This window comes from Schistocerca piceifrons, chromosome X, assembly GCF_021461385.2.
Source record: "Schistocerca piceifrons isolate TAMUIC-IGC-003096 chromosome X, iqSchPice1.1, whole genome shotgun sequence".
Taxonomy (NCBI): domain Eukaryota; kingdom Metazoa; phylum Arthropoda; class Insecta; order Orthoptera; family Acrididae; genus Schistocerca; species Schistocerca piceifrons.
In genome coordinates, this window is record NC_060149.1 from 588512844 (window position 1) to 588532858 (window position 20015).

Consider the following 20015-nt stretch of genomic DNA (forward strand, 5'->3'; position numbering starts at 1 on the left):
CTCCTCTGCTATTCACTAGCCATTTTATACTCCTAAAATGAAACATTTATGATCAATACATATGTAATTTGCAAGCGAATCCTGACGATGCAATTTAGTGACATGATGGTATTCACGTCTCAGGGTCCTTAGGAAACGTAAAAAAAGACAGATGTGGTATCTTCTTCTTGTTATTGCTGCAATTTATTGCGCTACGGTACGCTCCCGTTTGTAAAAACCATTGTACAAACTAAAATAAACAAGTATTATTCGCTAAAGTTTTCACGATCGCAAGGAACTCAACAGTTTAACTTACTGGCCGCTTGGAGCGCTGTTAGCGCATTAAGCAACAAAATCGAGGCGACGTGTCGGACTGTTTTGTCAAACTATGCTAAAGTTAAGTGGCGCCACTTTAGTTAATGTGGGGAAACCGGCATTTCTTACGGGAATCGAAATATGATGATCTTTGACCAAGACGCTCAGTGTGACGGCAGGGCAGTTAGCCACAGTTTGGCAGAGGAAGAGGGTGTGTGATTTTGAGTGGCTTACTTGCCGGCGTCCCCAGCTTAGTAAAATCGCTCATTTTAGATGTGACAACCTTTTTACGTGCTTGTAAAGGTTAGTACTATCTGTTTTGCAAAGTTTATAATGTTAACTGTAGTTGCTTTTTGTTTATGTGATTTGATGTAGTGTTGCATGCTATCGGTAGAGTGCATTTAGTGGGTTTCACGTAAAGAATCGTTGTATTGGTTACTTGTAATCGTTTGGTGTGTCAGATATTGGTGGATTTGTTCCTATGTGTTTTACTTGAACAACATATCTCATTAAAGTTTGCGATACTCTCTTCTGTTGTGAATAATACTAATTAGTTTTGTTGTCAGTGACTGCATGTATCAAAAGTTCATTGCGTATGACGTATGTTGTACACTGTAAGTGTGGAAGTTGTACCAGCTATTCTGTATGCTTTATTGGTACAAGATGTCTTATGTGCATGACTAGTCAGAAAATTTGCCACTACTATCTAACTAAAATCCAATCTTTGCAGCAAATCGGGTCCCGGTTGATGTTTTTGTATGGTGTGAGTGTTAACGTGCATGACAATTTATTGACTGTATGCAGAAGAGGGTGTTTTTCTTGAATTTGTTGGTTGCGTCATTAGTTCAGTTAATGATTAATTAAGGTGGTTTGCTATTGTTGAATTTGCCGTTGTTATATAAGTAAAGTTTTCAACACTAGTTTTTGGAACGAGTTGGTGTTTCTTGATATTTCTAGGCTTAGGTCACGTCAAGTTATCGATACCAATTTTTGGAGACAATTGATGATTGGTGAACTTCTTGTAAGCTACATTGGTCAACTGAAATTTCAATACCAGTTTTTTTTTGAGCTAGTTCGTTGTATTCTGTACTTCATATATGTAGATAAAGTAAAACTACCGATACCAGTTCGTGTAGATTGGTATGTGGTGGTATAGTAGAGTTCAGTTTATTTACTTAAGGCAGTTGAAGTTGATGATAAAAATATTGTGGGTTTCGTGTAGTCCTGGCTTACTAGATTTTTCATTAAGTTACTGTTCGAGTATGTGTTATGAATTAGAATTGCTGTATGTTTTGCTTGTCCCCACTCAAAACCCCTGATTCACCTGGTGGTCCCGTTAGTTTCGTGTTCTTCTGTTAATTAATTTGTTTGTATTTTGTAGAATGGCATTTTCCTCACCTGCTCCTTGAATGTGTGACAACATGGTCACCATATTGCATCAGGGCAAATTGGCAATGTCTGCCACCTTGATGACAGTGCTCAAAGCTGACGCACGGTATCGGGTGTTTTAGTTTTATCAACTGGTGTGACGATAGTTGTTGGCACTTCCCTGTATGCAGTAGAACATGTCCGTTACTATATACAGTCTAAGCGCATTTGTGCACCACATTTGGTAAAGCCGATGCAAAAACTGACACTTAGTGAGTGCACTGTGCAAGTACTGAACATCTGCAACATACGAGTACTGGTGGCCCACCATCAGAGGTGTATTTCAAGCAGCTGCAGGGGCAACTACAATGCCAGTACCAGCTGCAGAATGTACAGCTACAAGAGCAGTGGCAACTGGTGTACCATCAGCAAGATCTCCTCTGGGCGTAAGAGCAACAGCAAGTGGTGTTGGTTGCTGCGTTACACACAGGGTATACCAAAGTGGGCAGCAGATAGCACCTGAGAAGTACTACACTGAAATTTCCTCAGGGCAGCAAACTTGTTTATAACGAAGCCATCAACAAAGTGTCATGCTAGATGTGAGACCAGTCCCCGTAACAATTGACGGCACAAGTCTGCCACTACTTGCGTGTAATGATAAGGTCAGTGAGATGAAGTCACATTATATGTGGCATCCAAGTGCGGAAGTGCAGTTTCTCTCTTTCAGGACCCGACTTATATGGACAGACTGCCCAGCCCTATGGTTAAATGCCACAAACCATTTCATCCCAACTGGTCACTGGCATAATACAGATGCAAGGAAATAAATCCACACTACAATAATCTTAGACAGCTGGACTGCCCTTTAAGGGAGTGATCTGGTCACGAAACTTCCCAGAGACAGACTTATACCAAGGGCAAAGAGAAGTGACCTCATGACATTTTCGCTAATGCATATACAACGGGTAAATTATCTACCATACAAGGAGCTGGGAGATAGAAAATCCTCTTCATTGCTGTGTCACTTTTTGGAGTGTTCAGAAATGTCTGATATGAAGCTGTTCGCCCCCTGTGGATGCCATGTGTGCCAGAAATGCACCACACCTTGCTGTCAGAGGTTTGAGAACTGAAGTTTTTTGACCCATGACCTCGCTGTCAGCCCCCCCCCCCCCCCCCCCCCCCCCCCAATACACACCAAAATCAACCAACTGAAGTTTAACAAGGTTGTGGAAACAGGTCTTTTACACACAATATTTAAGCCTTTCAAAGTGGGATGAATATTTCTACCTTACTTAGATGTTTTGGAAGCAATGGATGTCAGTGTAGATAACTGTAGGAAAAGGAAAAGGGACCACCCCCCCCCCCCAGTCCTCCCAGCCAAAGGCAAGTATGCCTTAAACAGCAACTTGACAAACAGTGGCAACATCCCTCCATAACAACCTACAGCTGGTGACATATTTGAACCTACACTTATGGAAAGCTTCTAAATGGCAATTTATTGTTATTGAATCCACCCACTCTATTATGGGCCTGTGGTTTCTTCCTATGACTTCAAGTTTCAGTTGTGGTGCAGTTATCCTGGGCTAACTCAGTGCAGTGTTATGACTGCATTTTGTCACAGGACCACCTTTACTCTTGCTCTTCTTCACAGAATTTGTCAGTATAATCAGTGGGTGTTCTAAGCCCCCCCCCCCCCCCCACACCACTCAACAGTGCACCATATATGTACTACAGCAACCCCTCATGTCCTTCACCACAGAGCCGTGCTCCTGACAAACATCAGTCCACCAATGTAGAATTCAGCACAGTGGTCCAGGCAGCCATAGCATGACCATGTGAAAGCACATTGATGTCTCATTTGTAGTTTGAAGCAAAGAAACCAGTCAGTTGGCAGACGTGGTTGTTATAGAGCACCGAATTCTCAAACACTTCTTAGCCTCTGTCTATGAGACACATTGGAGATTTTGTGTGTTATCTTTCTGGGCATATCTTTTTTTTCCGTGTTGGGCCTTGTCAGTGGCTATGACCAGATCCCAGTGGCTCCAGAGGACATACACTGAATGGTTATAACTACACCTGTTTGTACATGTCATGCAGGCTGCATAATGCAACACCCTTTCCTGATGATGTGCTAAGGGCCTAGACTTCTGTTTCACATACATTGATGATGTACTGATGCCATCACCTTGGCCAGAACAACACAAATGTTGTATCTGAGTTGTTTTCTGCCACTTTATCAACTATGGAACTCCTCTGAATCCCACCAACTGTGCTGTTAGTGCTACAGAAACAATGTTTGTCAAATTTAAGATATCTGCTGCTAGCACATGCTCACCTCCAGAATAGTCATCGCCCTGAGTATGTATTTGGTTTCAACCACAGTGCCAGAACTGCATCCACCCCTAGACTTGATAAACTTTTACCATTGCTATATACCTCATGCTGTTGAAGTTCAGATGCCACACTACACAGCCCCTGTTGGTCACACAGCTTTTGGTTTCCCACATCTCACATGGAATCATGATTCACAGGAGATGTTCAAAGCATGCCAGGTAAGTACAACATAGGGTCTGCTGCTCACATCTTCTGTTTGTATTTTTGGAGTGCCAGATTGCAGATGCTTCAGCCCATTCTGTGAGTATGGTTTTGCGGCAGCATGGTCCTCCAAAAATGCTGGCAGTATAATGGTGCTTTTGGCCACCAATCTATACCGAGCTCCTAGCTGTCTATGGAGCCAGAAAATATTTCAGGCTGAAGTTCTCCACTATATACACCAACCATTGTCTGGTGATATTTGATTTTTTATAGCCCTTTAACAGCCATCCATCAGACCAGTTGAACCATCTGAATTTCATTACACATTTCACCACAGGCATTAGGCATGTCATTATTGCTGGAAATGTGTTTGCTAAACTCTTGTCAAATTGGCAGCACATCTTAACCAATAGAACTCAATGGCCTCTCAGTGGTGCAGTGCAAGGGTCATGCTGCAAGGACCATCAGCCCTTCAGTTGTAGTGAGTGCCACTGCCAGCTGCTGATGTAGCTGTGTGCTGCAATGAAGCTGCAGCCACCAATGGTTGTATTTAGCCACATCCGTATGTCACTGTGTATATGAGGTGTTGTATCGAAGTAGTCATCTAAGCATATGCACTACAAGGGAACTGGTGAGAACACTTAGTATTGTGTGGTGTGCAGGAAGACTGCCACCATGGACCCTGTAGAGCATTCCCTGCCAAAAGTGCAAAGCAATGTCATGTATAGCCACCTCTTGGAAATTTGGTTACTACTGACAGGTTTTGTACACCTGCATCTAGATATTGTCTGCACCCTGCTTGTTTCTCTTAACTTCTTCACAGTGATGGATGGTCTTCTTGGGTGGCTAGAACACTAAAAGCACAGGCAGTGAAGAGGATGACCCATGTCTCTATGTTCATTTGCATAGCACATTTCAGTTTTCTGGATCAGGTGACATCTGTCAAAGATCAACAATATTACATAGGAGTTTTCCATACTGTGGTGCAACTGTAAAGCATTCTCCTTGGAAAAATGACCACATCATATAGCATCTCATGGAATGGTAAAGAAAACTTTATTGTTCACTTAAAGGTGAGTTTACGCTTGTGCAGCTTTTTGTGCCCACTAAATGCATGCAGCTGTTGCCTGAAGAGCTAAGGAGGCATGTACACTGGTGCAAAGTCACATATGCCTCTGATTTGTGTGCATCAGCCACTGTGCACTGGTGCAGGAGTTCCCCCATCCCAGATGTGGAGACAGGTGCAACAGTTGGGTGAATATCTGCTGTTCTCCCTGTTCGGTGCTTTGTTTTACTACATCCTACAGTTAAAATTGATTTTCGCATGCATTCAAATTTGCCTTTGCTTTAGCACTTTGGCGAAGTGGTGTAATGAGAAACACATGGAATTTGAGCAGCATTATCGTGTATTTCCTTTTTTCTGACTGGTTGATTCCATGGATTGTAAAGACAGAGTGAAGGTAATTAACTGTCCAGTTTCTCACAAATAACCAGAATGTAACAAAGGCAAACCAGAACAAAAGAAACTTTTGTCCATCCTACTGATGAAAATGTGCTAAAGAAAAGGAGTGATTCTGGGGTGTTTGATGTGCCGAAGCTGTCTTGGTTGCTTTACAAGTTGCTTTCATTTAATAGTAATTTTTATTGGAGAGACCAAATAAAATAACACAGAAATCTCTAGTGGAAGTATGCATTCATAAAATCCTTTATGATTTGCAAATGTAAGTGTAAATACAACATCTAGTATCTGCCATTTCTTCATTGACCAGTAGCCAGTCCTTGTCTGTTGCAGATCCATATACTGCAGAAACTGCTTCCCTCTATGTTCCACAAATTTCATCTATTGTCACCTCTGGCTTCGCCAGAAAATTGAATTCATCACAGCAACAATAAAATGCCATGATGTTTCAGACTCTTTCTAATGCCTCAGTCTATGAGCTTGGGTCGACAGAAGCGTCTGATCCCACACGTCGGCTTTGACCCGTGACGTAAGGGTGTTGTGTGTGACGTCATGACAGCGCGGAGTTTGGTTTGTGAGTGTGGTGTGTTTGTAGATGTCGTCGTGTTGTGGTTTGTTGTGTTCTCTGGTGGTATGTTCAGGGTTTTCGTTTGTGTGGTGTAATGGGCTCAGTTTGTTTTTGCTCATTATCCAGAATTTTTCGAGTGTCGGCTGTGTTTGTAGTGGAATTTGTTTCAGTGAGTTAACGATTTTGTGTGAAGGTTAATTTAGTGCCGTTCGCTGTACATCATGTGGTAATTTTAGTAAAATTAATTGGTTGTTGTTTTTGTTCAGGAATGGATATGACGGATAAAATTAAGAGTGCAGGTCAAGGGAAGTGTTTGATCCCAATGTGTGACTGTGTATGTTGATATTGGTATCGGGAGATGTTTTTGAGCTATATAGGCCAAGGGAAGTGTTTGAGCCTAATTTATGGGATTGGGAGCTGCTGTTGAGCTATATAGGTCAAAGGCAGTGTCCGATGCCAGATGATATTGTGTTTAGTGGTATTTGGGGAGTTTTGTGATGTCGGTGTTTTTTTCGTCATTTTGTGTGGAGGTGGGTGTCTAAATTTGTTTATATTTAGTTTGCCCCCACCCAAAAACACTCCATTTCCCACTCTTGTCCCGTTAGTGTCATTAGGCTTTTTGTGGAAAGTGTGTGTGTGTGTGTTTGTTTTTTCGATGTATTTTCGTCCTCATAATGTGTACGTACCAACTTTATATGCGCCATATTGGAATCGTGGTTTATGGTCGTTTCCCCCATATTTGTGACGTCATGGGTCAAAGCAGACGTGCGGGATCTGACGCATCCGTATTTCCATGAACTCTCAAAGTGCACCAAAAATACACATTCATAATATAAACTGAAGGTCATTACAACCATTTTTGTTTGATGCTTGTTATTTTTTCCTCAATATAAAGTTATCTCCTGTTCAGAATTCATTATGATTCACATTTTAGGGAAATAAAATACACACAATTTCATATTCTTGAGCTATTCATTGTAAATATTAAGTATATAGCAAGTGTTTCCCCACAGTAAGCCGTATGTTAGCTAGTCCTCTCGCGGCTTTTAGGCAGTGTTCACATTGGCAGCTGGGCTGTGCCTTGCTGGCAACATTCGAGATGTTTACTATTTCTGATGTGATGTGAGGTGGCAGCCAGAGCAAGCTGATGAAGCTACACTTCAGCTTCTGCAGTAGACATATTAGATGTCTCCAATCTGTTCTTATCAAAAGTGTCACTGCACAGGGGATTTTTTATGAACGGTGGGGAAAAATTACAAGTATTGTACTGATACATGCAAAGTTTTTATGAGTTTTATTATTAAAATAACATGTACATAGTCCATCTATTTTCATAGACTTGTAGCAATATGAAACTAAAGAGCGATATTTTCTTATGTCCTTTTATTATTTCAGTTAAAATGATGAAATCACAATGGGAAAAATCTCAGATGTACAGAGAAAAACTTAAAAAAAACCTTGGTAAAGTGAGATTAGCTGGTCCAGGGGGAAAGTCCATCAAAATGCAGTACCACTTGGCCTTGGCTGCACTAAACGAATTTCTTAAAAGACGTTTTAATGCCAAGACCTCCTGTGTGCATAGTTACGTGTCAGTGGAAAGAGAACTAGTGAGCCAAATGGGATTATCTCAAGAAATTTCACTTTTTAATCTGTCTTTCACAAAAGGGTCTTTCTGAGAAGTCATTATTAGCTCCAGTGAATGAACCATTACCACTATCATGTATCACATAATTATAAAAGAAGAAAAGATACTTGTAGCAGCTCAGGTATGAATTGGCTTTGGAGGCACACAGACTCCATCCAATATGATGACTAGACCACGGATGTTTAGGTCGTAAAAAAGTGTGTTTTAGGCACCTAAAATAGGCTCCTTCAGTAGTTCATTTAGGCTATATAAAACCTAAAATAGGCTCTAATAAAAATGATGCAGAGAAAATAAAAATAAATTAAAATACTCAGTGTTGACAGTATGAACATCTTATTAGTCATTAAAACAAGGGGAATGAATATTTACACAGTTACAGAGCACAGCAATCTACAACATTAATGTTGAACATAACTCCAAATATTTTTGAGTTCCTGCAAGATAAAGATCTCCGTAAAAAAAGATGTGACACTGGTTTAATTAATACACTCGTAGTTTTACATATTCTGACCATAGTTGGCTTCACAATAAATAACCGAAATCTTTACTAGGTTTTCTAGTGAAAAACTGTGGCGCTTGTCAGTCAGAATCAGTTTATATGCTGATAAAGAATGTTCTACATCAACAGATGTGACAGGGGCGTACTTCATTTTCGGCACATGTTGGACAGGAATGCTGCAGTCAGGAGTGCTGGATTTCCCACTAAGTATGTCGGCAGCTTCACACAACTCCTTCAGGCCATTGTTCTTCTGCAAAACCGTTTGCATTTTTGCCTGTACTTTTCCCCCTACTTCACCTGGCGCTTCATTAGTTTTCATTTTGACTTCTTCAAGCAAAGAAATATTGTCGTAGATAGGTCTCCCTGAGCCTTCTAATTGTGAAATTATTCTTGCCATAAATGTGTAGTGGGCCCTAATGTAAGATAAGTCCCGTTTTAAAGAAGAATTTTTGAGTAACTCCATTGCTGCAGTTACGGATGCAGCATCCTCCGGTATATTTTCAACCACCTTCTGGACAGCTGAGAGATGCGTACTATAGTATTCTGCTGCTATCAGCCACGTGCCCCAGCGGGTGACAACAGGCTCTGGTGGCTATGGGACATCTGGAAGTTGTTCTTTGAATGCCTGTATTCTTGATAGTGCATTAACAAAAGTTTTCTTCACCATAGATATTACTTTATCTACTTTAGGAAATTTTAGCCATACTTGTTCTGCTATGCGGTTGATCCCATGCACTACACAAGTTAAGTGCAGCATCAATGGGTAGAATACTTTTAATAGTTGAAACGCTGCTATCATATATGCAGCAGCATCAGTGACGGCCAGAAGCACCTTATTCTCATTTACTCCGTTTGGGTATAGCACCTTAAGCGCATTGTTCACAAACTGTGCTATTGTTTGTTAGTTTTTGCAAGCTGTTTTGAGTAAATCAAATGAGTCCTGGCTGGAGCATCTGGATCTAGCTTGCCAATAATCAGGTTTGCAATGTAACTGCCACGACTGTCAGTAGTTTCATCCACAGAACTCGATATGCAAGATTCTCCAACATCATCTCGGATTGTGTGCAATGCAGCATTGTAAGCTGAATCCACATAATTCTTACGTAAAGTTGACTCTGCAGGAATAGACTGATGGCAGTACTTCTCAAGAAAACCTCTGAAAATAGGGTTTTCTAGTTTCCGAAAGGGGATGTTTGCTGTCACAAGTGCATGACACAAATCACTGCAGAACTTTTTTTGGGAGGATTCACCAGATTTATTGGTTAAAAGAGTTTGCTTCAATTTTTGCTTTCGTTCAACATTAGATTTATGTGCGATTCCACCTGCATGCTGAGTTAAGCGAGATTTCTTAACACTCGAAACCTAATACAAGAGAAAAGGGAAATGCAGTTAGAATCGCATATAAAGAGTATTTCGTATTACTAAAGGATAGCGATAAAAATAATCCTGAGTGACAGGAAAATAAGAAGTCTAAGAAAAACATCAAAAACTTTGTTGCATGCTTGGTAGAAAATAATTTTCCCACCTGTTGTATAGGCTAATGCGGAAAATCTTGCAGCCGCTGCCTTACATGAGTAGACTTTGAACTAGCTGTTTTCGGCATGGCGTATTAATCTCACACAGAAACTAGATTTTTTTACTGCGGTGCATGGAAGCGGTAGGGGAAGTACCATACTTGTTGCTGGACATATGGCACCTGACAGATGGCCGCCCCTTCTGGACAAGCGAATGGAATCTACTGGTGCTTCTGATGAAAACATCTCACTACTGGCAAATTATTTTTCGACCCGGAAAATTCACGTATGATACCTTTCACGAAACAGAATAGTTTGATAGGACTGCCTGTAGACAGCAGCAAGAAAATGCGCGAAGGGCAATAATTTAGCTATAGATGACGTCTACGATTAACATTGTGATTTTTTAATCCGTGCTCAGCTTAAGGCCAATGAAACCGTTTCTTTGCGAAAATACACAACTGGCCAGAATCCTATGAATGAAATATTTTCAAGTATAACATTTAGTACTCCCACGTTCGATTCTAATGTGTAACTCAAATCTTTGACCGGTTCCCATTCGCTTACCGAAGTTAAGCACAGTCACGCTCGGCGCGTACTTGGATGGATGACCATTCACCTGTGCCGAGTGCTGTTGGTAGTAAGGCAAGGAAAGGAATTGTAAACAGTCTCTAACGAACTTCTCCTTCGACGAGACGTAAAGCCCTAAGTTTACTTCCTTTTTCTAATCTTTGAAAACACAAGAACTCTGTCAGATTAACGAAACAGGTACTTTTTAGGATTTTGATGCCGAAATGGGCAAAATTAGGCGTCAACGTCGAAATACGCAATTTTAGGTCCTATAGAACTAACGGTATTCAGTTTAGTCAGTCATGAAACCAACTTGTATGCAAATTGGAGCTTAGGAAAAAAATAGGTTTTAACCTAAAGATCCGTGATCATATTTTTTACATATGAATAATAAAACACCTATAAAGAGTATTTGGTATTAACAGGGATAGCGATATAAAAAAAAGACCGAAGTGTTAGGCAAATACGAAGCATGAGATCATATCAACTAGCCATCTTGCTGGACGCTGGGCAGAAAATATTTTTTTTCCATGTGTAGTATAGGAGCCACTGTCTTATATGATGAAATAGGCACTTTTTAGGATATTAAAACCGAAATAGGCAAAAATAGGCACTAACATCGAAATAGGCTTTTTTAGGTCCTATAGAATTAACGCTGTTAAGTGTAAATAGTCATGAAATGCATAAGTACAAATTTTTATGCAAATAGGAACTCAGGAACAAAATAGGTTTTTACCTAAAATCTGCGGTCTAATGATGACTCTTGTTCCTTTCCGAGGAGTCTCGGGAGTGCAGTGAATGCCCTCCTCCTTCAAGGACATTTGTAAAATTTAAAATACAAGCACTTATGTATAATTAATGGGACAGTTCTGTGAAAAGTTTTCCTTCAAAACAGTGTGCACTAATTCCTCTTACTTTGTCATACACAACTGTTCTTTTGCTCTTGTACTCCTACGAATATTTATGGTTTTGGAATTTTTCTTGATTGTGCTGCAGCAGATAGTGAGGTATACTACAGTTCAATGTGTAATACGGATAACTTTTTCACAAAAGTTGTTTAGTTCATGTAAGGGAAAAACATAGGTAAATGTTGGTTAGTGTTCATGAGATGAGTCCATAACCCAATAAAACACTGAAGTCATCTTTGTGTAAGATGGCTCAAACTGGCCAGCAGTGAAGTGGTGGCTGCACCTTTGTATCTACTACTGTCTGTCAGCTGTCTAAGGGTGGGAATACACCTCATGGTTTCATTTCTACTGGTTTGTACTCAATGAGAGTACAGTCCTACACCTGAAAAAAATTTGCAGTGTGAGATCAGGTGATCCAAAGAGAAGGCCATTGAAAGTAAGTTCCACTAGGCCTTGGTTTCATCATGGATTTTCTACAAAAGTATTTTTTCTAAGAGCTGTGTACAGTTCTGTGAAGTTGAGATAGGTAATTCTCCAACTAATGGTATTGCACTCTCCCAGAAATATGAAAGCGAAGATATTGGAGAGAAAAACTTTGTGTATTTATCACTTTAGATGTAGAAGCAGCTGTAAATGTACTTATGTTTCTGACATCTGCGTTTTTCATTCCAGCTAGAAAGCAATTAAATAGAATCTCAGGTTTCTATTGTAGTCAGCTCACACCACAATCTCATTGTACATTAATTTATTCTCTTCTAGTTTCATATATGAAATGTACATTCCACTTAATTGTAAGCTGTGGGCAAAAATTGCTTGTTTGCTATTTATGATATGAGGTGTGGGCTGCTGTATGACCATAGTAGATGACTGCAATGTGATCAGTAGCCGCCAAGGGAAAAATTAATCTGTGTCTTCTGAACACAGATGGTTAAAATTCTATGCTAAACCTGCACAAATTGTCACCTTGCACTCCCAGCATTGATGCCCTTCAGTAACTCACATATACTTGTGAAAGAAAACAGTGTCACCACCATTTCAAACACACTTCTGTACTTTTAGCTGTATTTCACTTGCTGTAATGTGTGGGCTAAAAGTAGTGAACAGTAGGTTACATGCTATCACACTTTACCAATACAAGATTTGTAAATCAAGTACACGTGCTTGACAAATAGCATCATTTCATAATGACCATTACGAATTATGAAACAGTAACTAGTTTAAGAAGCTAAGATCCCAAACTAGGATATTACAGATAGGTCAACAACATTGGCAGTGAGGAGACCATTGTTGACACCTGTCTTGGGTCACTCAACTGATACCACTGCTGCTAAGGGAGCAGTGGGGGGAGGGGAGAGGGGTCAAATTTCTTGAAATTTCCAAAGAGAGTAAGTAAGGTTGTTTCATAAACTGTATGCTTTCATGGCTGATGTTTCCTTCAGTTAAAACTTCATGGCTGAAAGGCAGTTGTCGATGAACTGAAACTGTTCCCTGATGTTTCGTCTCTGACTGCAAGACATCTTCGACAGTTGCAGTTTTATCTCCAAAGACGTCTCCCACAGAGACTAAATGTCAGGGAATAGTTTTATATACTGAGCATGACCTCTCAACCAGGAAGCTTTAACTGAACATATTTTGTATGTTTATATGCAGCACATTAAATTTTCTCACATTGAGGATCAGTTCAAGCTTAGCATCTGTCAGTCATGTAAATTTCACATTTTCTGATGATGTAAATTACCTGTATACAACTGCATCACCTGCTAATTACACTGTATGTCTGATCATTTATAAAATTCACGAATAATATAAGAGAATTTCCTCGAAGTACACTTACCTCCTGGCACTTCATACTCTTAAACAAGGAACTGGAAACATTGGGTAAGGGATTTATTAGGAAGTACTGGTCCTACTTGCCTATGGTAAGAATGCCAGCCTGCACCTAGCTGGGTCAACCAAAATGTGTGGTACTGGTTGCCAACTTGTGATAACAGTACATGCGACGTCATGGCTGTGCAGCATATGTGAAACGGATCGTGTCTGAACAGAGCATTTTGTCATGTGTGTTGGTGCGAGCTAGTGTTGAATGTTGATGTTTTGAAGTTGCTTTCAACTGTTTGGTGTGGTGAAGTGTTATCTGTCAGGTGTTTTATACTACTTCTGTACTTCATGTTGGAATTGTGTGTTTGGAGCTTTGTCAGCGAGTTGTTTCAGTAGTTTTTTGGTCACAGATTTGTTTTCAGCTTTGGGATTATTAGTTTGGCAGGTTATTAATGCAAAATCTATTTCTGCTTTTCTTCTGTTATTAGTATTATTAGTAATGGATCTGACAAGGAAAATCACTAGTAGACCATTGCACACCACCAGAGGTGATATGGTGACAAACAAATTTCCTCCAGTCATACGTCTGCTTGCAAAGTATGTCAAGTACTAATGTTTGCAGGGAATTTATGAGGTTAAGCAAAGTTTCTGTGTTTTGGATCAGGGATTTATAGGTGGCGCTAGGTGAACTACTCCATACAGTTTTTGGTTCGAAGATTCTATGCTGTTGTGATACTGCAGAGTTCTTCCTGCAGGTAGTCACCCACAGTACCTGGTAAAATTATGCCTCAGTGTTGCTGGTTCCCTACTGTTGAAGTTTGGGTCTCTGAAACCATATATATATTTTATGTTCCGTTATCGCCTGTAGATCCATACTGGATTGCAATGTCATAGTTAAGCCCTCTTCTCTGGATGTTTGCCATGGCTACTCTGCGTGGGTTTTTAGTAGTTGTGGGCCAAGTTGCGGGGATGGACATGGACCTGTGTGGTAGCAGCCAGTGATTTAACAGCATCTTCAGCACTTAGATATGCCTGATTACACTGAGCAAAACATGGATTCTCTTTTTCAGTTGTACTAGGAAAATCAGTGTTTTCACCCTCCATTCTGCAACTAGGCAAGGGTCTTGGTAAGGCAGCTCTGAAACTTTACATGGCACAAAAATGTTTAATTATGGATGGGTCTGTAAAAATAAATGTTGCTTGTTTGCTAGTGGTGCAAAGCAAATGTTGGTCCCAATTCTTCCATCATCATCTGCGGGTTTGTTATGAACCCAGTTGTTGTGCAGGCCAGCTGTGGCAGACAGCAGGAAGAATTCACTCAACAATCACAAGGAATTGCTGAAAGTTAACCCTTCTACAGACCATTCACAGTCCTCCAGTGCACTATGGAGTTCCCAGCAATAGTAATGAGTGTGTAAACCCAAGACCCAGTTACAAGGCATAACACCAAGCTTAAGATGCACTTACATCTGTGTAACTTGTGCCTAGTCACCATGTGCCTGTGCTTGTCCCATATGCAATTAGAGGCAAGTACGTAGGTGCATGCCTCTTTCTCATCACATGCGCCCAAGTGATCCCATTCACACCTGAGTGTTTTTAGCACTGGGCCAGGACACACAACTGCTTGAAGGAGGGGGGAAAACCCTTTCCCAATTTTCACACTACAAAAACAGTAAGTTACATAAGATTTTCACCATCACCACACTTAATCCTATACAAGGGTGCATCTGATTTATATGGTGCTGTGCAACTCGCAATAGTAAGAATATAGTCCCTCTGGTCGTGACCTACAGCTAGAAAGTTCTTATAATTCTCCAAAAGTGGCAGTAGCAATTCTGGGACCAGACAGAGGAGCTGCACTGCCAAATTTGACTGGTGTTTGCAATACATTTATGTTGGACTTTTGTGGTTAAATAATATTTCACAAAGGGTGCTCAGAAATGATCAGTACTGAATTGCAACACATATTGTGCCTCAGTCACCTTATAAAGAAATTTACTGAAATATCCAGATTAAGTCTGCAGCTTGTGGTCTTCACGGTAGCGTTCTCGCTTCCCGAGCGTGGGGTCCTAGGTTCGATTCCCAGCGGGGTCGGGGATTTTCACCTATCCCAAGATGACTGGGTGTTGTCGTCGTCGTCATCATCATCATCATCATCATCATCATCATCATCATCATCATCATCATCATCATCCATCCATCCCCATTACAGTCGGAGGAAGGCAACGGCGAACCACCTCCATTAGGACCTTTCCTAGTCCGGCGGTATGGGTCTCCTGCATCGTTCCCCTATGCTCTGTCCAGAAGCTTGGGACGTCATTTCCATTCACTCGAGATTAACCGTGTATCTGTGAGAGATGCCTGTGTGTGCAGGGGGTGTCAGGTGGCTGGTTTTTATTTGTGGACTTACATGCCGTGTCACATCTGTAAAATGTATGGACCAGGATGTTAATGACAGCTAGCCATATACAATGTACAAAGATATGAAAAATCAACACAAATGTGATCATTGGGCTGCTGTCTGGGATGCGCAACTTGTGCAGAACTGGGAAATAGAGGGTTCACATCATGACATTGTTAGTTACTGGAAAATACAGGCATACACATTTCTCTGCAAACTGTAGTGGATGGGAGTGAGGAATAACAACTTCCATTGGAACATAAATGACAACTCCAATATCCCTCTTATGAGAGGAAGAAGGGAGGAAAGTACATTGATGGATATGTGTGAGACAGTAGAGGAAGAAAGGTCCACAAATAGGAGGTGCCTTGGTCAAAAACCTGAAGGCTAGTAATAACAAGCACAGGTCACAGCAGCAGTACAAAATGTTAACTGTGGTAGTTGTATCAGCACTGTGGTGTAATAAACTATATGTCCATTGTGTAATGAAGACAATAGGTTGCTACTCAAGGTGAGACTTGCGTAACTTAAGGTCGGTCTCTCTCTCTCTCTCTCTCTCTCTCTCTCTCTCTCTCTCTCTCTCTCTCTCTCTCTCTCTCTCTGTGTGTGTGTGTGTGTGTGTGTGTGTGTGTGTGTGTGTGTGTGTGTGTGTGTGTGTGTGTGTCAGCCAGCCCACACAAGTACGTCATACTTGAGTGCATCTTCATATTTAAAAGTGACTGAAGCTCCAGCACTCGCTCTGTCCTATTAAACCAGTAGACCATGCTACTGCACATGTGGCCACTGACACACAGGCCACCAGAGACTTTGATTGACAGCAAAGAGGTACAACATACACCTGAAATTAGATCTATGGCTGCATGGTCTATCCACATGGTGATATCGATGTATCACTGTGAGATGCACCATTGCGACGACTTTGTGAGTTTGACGGAAAGTGCTGGAGTCCTTGATTTGTCCAAGCTGAGGCCCCTATCTCTATTAATTAAATTCATCGCAAACTGAATTTCAGTTGCATCTTTCGCTACTGAGTGCCAGAAAGATGAAGTCGAGGCTAAAATTTTGACATTACCATACACCATAGTGTCCAGTGTCATACCTGCGGTGCTCTGTGCCTATCTCATGGACTGTATGTGTCGTCTGTCTGGTGTATGAACAGCCACATTCAGAGGGGATTTTGTAAACTCCAGACTTCTGAAGCACCAATCATCTATAACAGAACCCAGGAGGGTGAAAAATCATTTTCGCTTTGTGTTTTCTGAGAATCCGTCCTATTTTTGATGATAGGCTTCCAATGTATGGCCATAAAGCCAGGGATTTAAAACATTGTCTCTTCTGCATTCCTTATGCCCTCTGCTGGTTTCATTTGTAGTGTGTTACATATCTACTGTGGAGAGTACCCATTGGCCTTAAAAAGTCTTCTCAAGTGTAGGAGCTCATACTCCAGACTGCTTTCATCAGCAATGATGTGTGCTCTGTGTACCAGAGTTCTGAGAACACTCATCGTCTGCAAAGGATGATGGGGACTATTTGCACAAAACTTTAAATGTTGGGTCAGTATCCGATATACTACATGTCCCAAGTGCTATTATCTTTGCGTCCTACCAAAACATCCAAAAATATGAATGCACTCAGCTTTCTCGATTTCCGTCATGAACTGAATTTGTCTATGGATGGAATTGTGATGATTTAAAAATTCTTTTAATTTTTCTTCACCAAGGGGTCATACTACAAATGTGTCATCAAAATAACTCATAAAAACTGTGGGCTTCAAGCTGCAGATGCCAGCGCCTTCTCCTCAAAATCCTCCACAAAAAAGATACCCACCAAGGGCGACAAAGGAATTCCCATGGCGACACCATCACTCTGCTCATAAAATTAATTATAGAGTTAAAAAATATGTTGAGGTCAAAACATATTGAAACAAAGCCGAAATCTCTCTATCAAAGGTTTGCCAATGAGCAATTGTAATTCTGAAAGAGGAACCTTTGTTAACGACGACACTACATCGAAACTGACTAGTGTACCAGAACTGTTCAGTTTGAGTGATTTTAATTTGCCAATGAAGTCCACGGAGTTATGTATGTGATGAGCGCATATTCCTACCAGAGGCCTCAATAATGAGGATAAGTGTCTGGCACAGTCATAGGTTGGCGAGCCAATATTGCTCACTATTGGATGCAGAGGAACACCATTCATATGGATCTTTGGAAGTCCATAAGGCATCGGAGTTACTGCACCACTTGGTTTTGAATCTTTGCACAACTTCTGGTGGAAAGGGTGAGTTGTTCGGAAGTGAATTAGTCTTCCTTACCACCTGGTTGGTGGGGTATTTACTGATCGTGATGTATGTGCTGTCACTCAGTAAATAGTTCATTTTATCATGATAGTCATCACGATGCATAAAAACAGTGGCATTACCTTTATCGGCTGGAAGAACTAGTTTCGGTATCCTGGTGGAGGTTATGTAATGCAGCCCCCTCTACCACAGATATGTTACCCTTTTGTGGGTGAACCTTCATAACTGCAAGTCAAATTTCACATCTTATTTCTTCTCCTGATTCCACAGAAAGAGGTCAAAACAGCTTCTTCAACGGCACTGATGAATGCAGGTATTGGTAAAGACTTTGACTTGGGTGCGAAATTCAGTCCTTTACTTAAAACCATCATTGTAGCATCATCTAAATCTTTATCCATCATATTAATGATGGAGTGTCGAATAATTATTTCTTGCTGCGAAGACATCTCATGCTGGCTAAAGTTTGCTGTCTGTCTTGATGTGGCTACGTCATGAACCCAGTCTGACTCGGCCCACATTATACCATCAATCCAGGTCCATGAGTCGTAGGGTAACTCCACAGATACCTTCAGATGCAGGCTGTAAAGTTATTCAGAAGCCAGGTCCAGTTTTTGGTGGGTAAAGCGGATCCTCTCCTTACCAATAGCAGCACCAGCTTAAAATCCTACTTACGATAGTCAACCTAAATAAAATGTACTAACCTGGCTAACTTTGGAACTATTCCATGGTCACTGCACCTTAAGAAAGAACTTAGAGTTCAGTAACCTCGCTCTCAACTGTCTTAACTTATCCAATCGGTGAACACGTAAAACCATCTCCTCTCCGAAGAGGCACTTCATGTGCATAGTTTCGCAGCGCAGTGTCTGTTCCATAAAATTTTAGGCATGCAGCCACATAAACTACTTCTTCTTCTTCTTCTTCTTCTTCTTCTTCTTCTTCTTCTTCTTCTAATATTTCAGCTGTATATTGTCCAGTCTTATTCAGAGTGAGCTGAGGTGATTGATGGTCCAGCACTTGGCCCATCCTCTCAAATCGAGATGGAGGTTCTTCCAACTGATAAAGGTAATGCCACTGTTTTAATGTCTCATGATGACCGTCATGATAAAATGAATTGTTTACTGAGTGATAGCACATACCTCAAGATCAGTAAAGACTCCACTAACCAGGTGGTAAGGAAGACTGCTTCGCTTCTTTCCACCAGATGTGTGTGAAGACTGAAACCAAGTGGTGCGGTTCCTCCGAGGCTTTATGGGCTTCCAAACATCCGTAAGAATGGTGTTCACCTGTGTCTGATAGCGAGTAACACTGGCTCTCCAACCTATGACTGTGACCTAGTGCCGTTATTAAGGCCTCTTGTGGGGGAAAATGAGCTCATCGCATACGAACTCTGAGGACTTCATTGGCAAGCTAAAATCACTCAAACTGAACAGATCTGATATGTTAGTCAGTTTCGATGTAGTGTCATTGTTCACAAAGGATCCTCTTTCAGAATCATTCTCATTGGCAAAATCTTTGATAGAGAGATTTCAGCTTTGTTTGAACATGTTTTGACCTCGACATATTTTTTACTCAACAACAAATTTTATGAACATACTGATGGTGTCACCATGAGTAGTCCTTTGTTGCCCTTGGTGGGCGTATTTTTTATGGAGGACGTTGAGGAGAAGGTGCTGGAATCTGCAGCTTGAAGTCACAGTATTTAGGAGTTATTTTGACGACACGTTTGTAGTGTGCCCCCATAGTGAAGATAAATTAAAAGAATTTTTAAATCATCCCAATTCCATCCATAGACAAATTCAGTTCATGATGGAAATCGAAAAAGATGGGTGCATTCCATTGTTTGGATGTTTTGGCAGGACACAAAGGTGATTGCACTTTGGGACATGCAGTATATCGGAAATTTACCCATTCGGATTTATATTTACATGCAAATAGCTGCTACCGTCCTTCGCAGACGAGTGTTCTCGGAACTCTGGTACACAGAGCAGATGTCATTGCTGATGAAAGCAGTCTGGAGGGCGAGCTTCTACACTTGAGAAGAGTTTTTGAAGCAAATGGGTACTCTCCACAGCAGATATGTGAGGCACTCAAATGAAACCAGCAGTGGGCATAAGGAATGCAGAAAAAGATACAGAAA

At 40.9% G+C, this 20015-nt stretch overlaps 1 protein-coding gene across 1 annotated transcript in view; it reads left to right on the forward strand.

Moving 5' to 3' along the window:
- The first annotated feature begins 441 nt into the window (after positions 1 to 441).
- The window catches only part of LOC124721994 (UPF0587 protein v1g245604), a 125603-nt gene continuing 106029 nt past the window's right edge, over positions 442 to 20015 (forward strand). Inside the window, exon 1 of the mRNA XM_047247166.1 lies at positions 442 to 597. The gene's annotated coding sequence lies outside the window, so the exon portion shown is untranslated. The remainder of the gene's footprint in view (positions 598 to 20015) is intronic.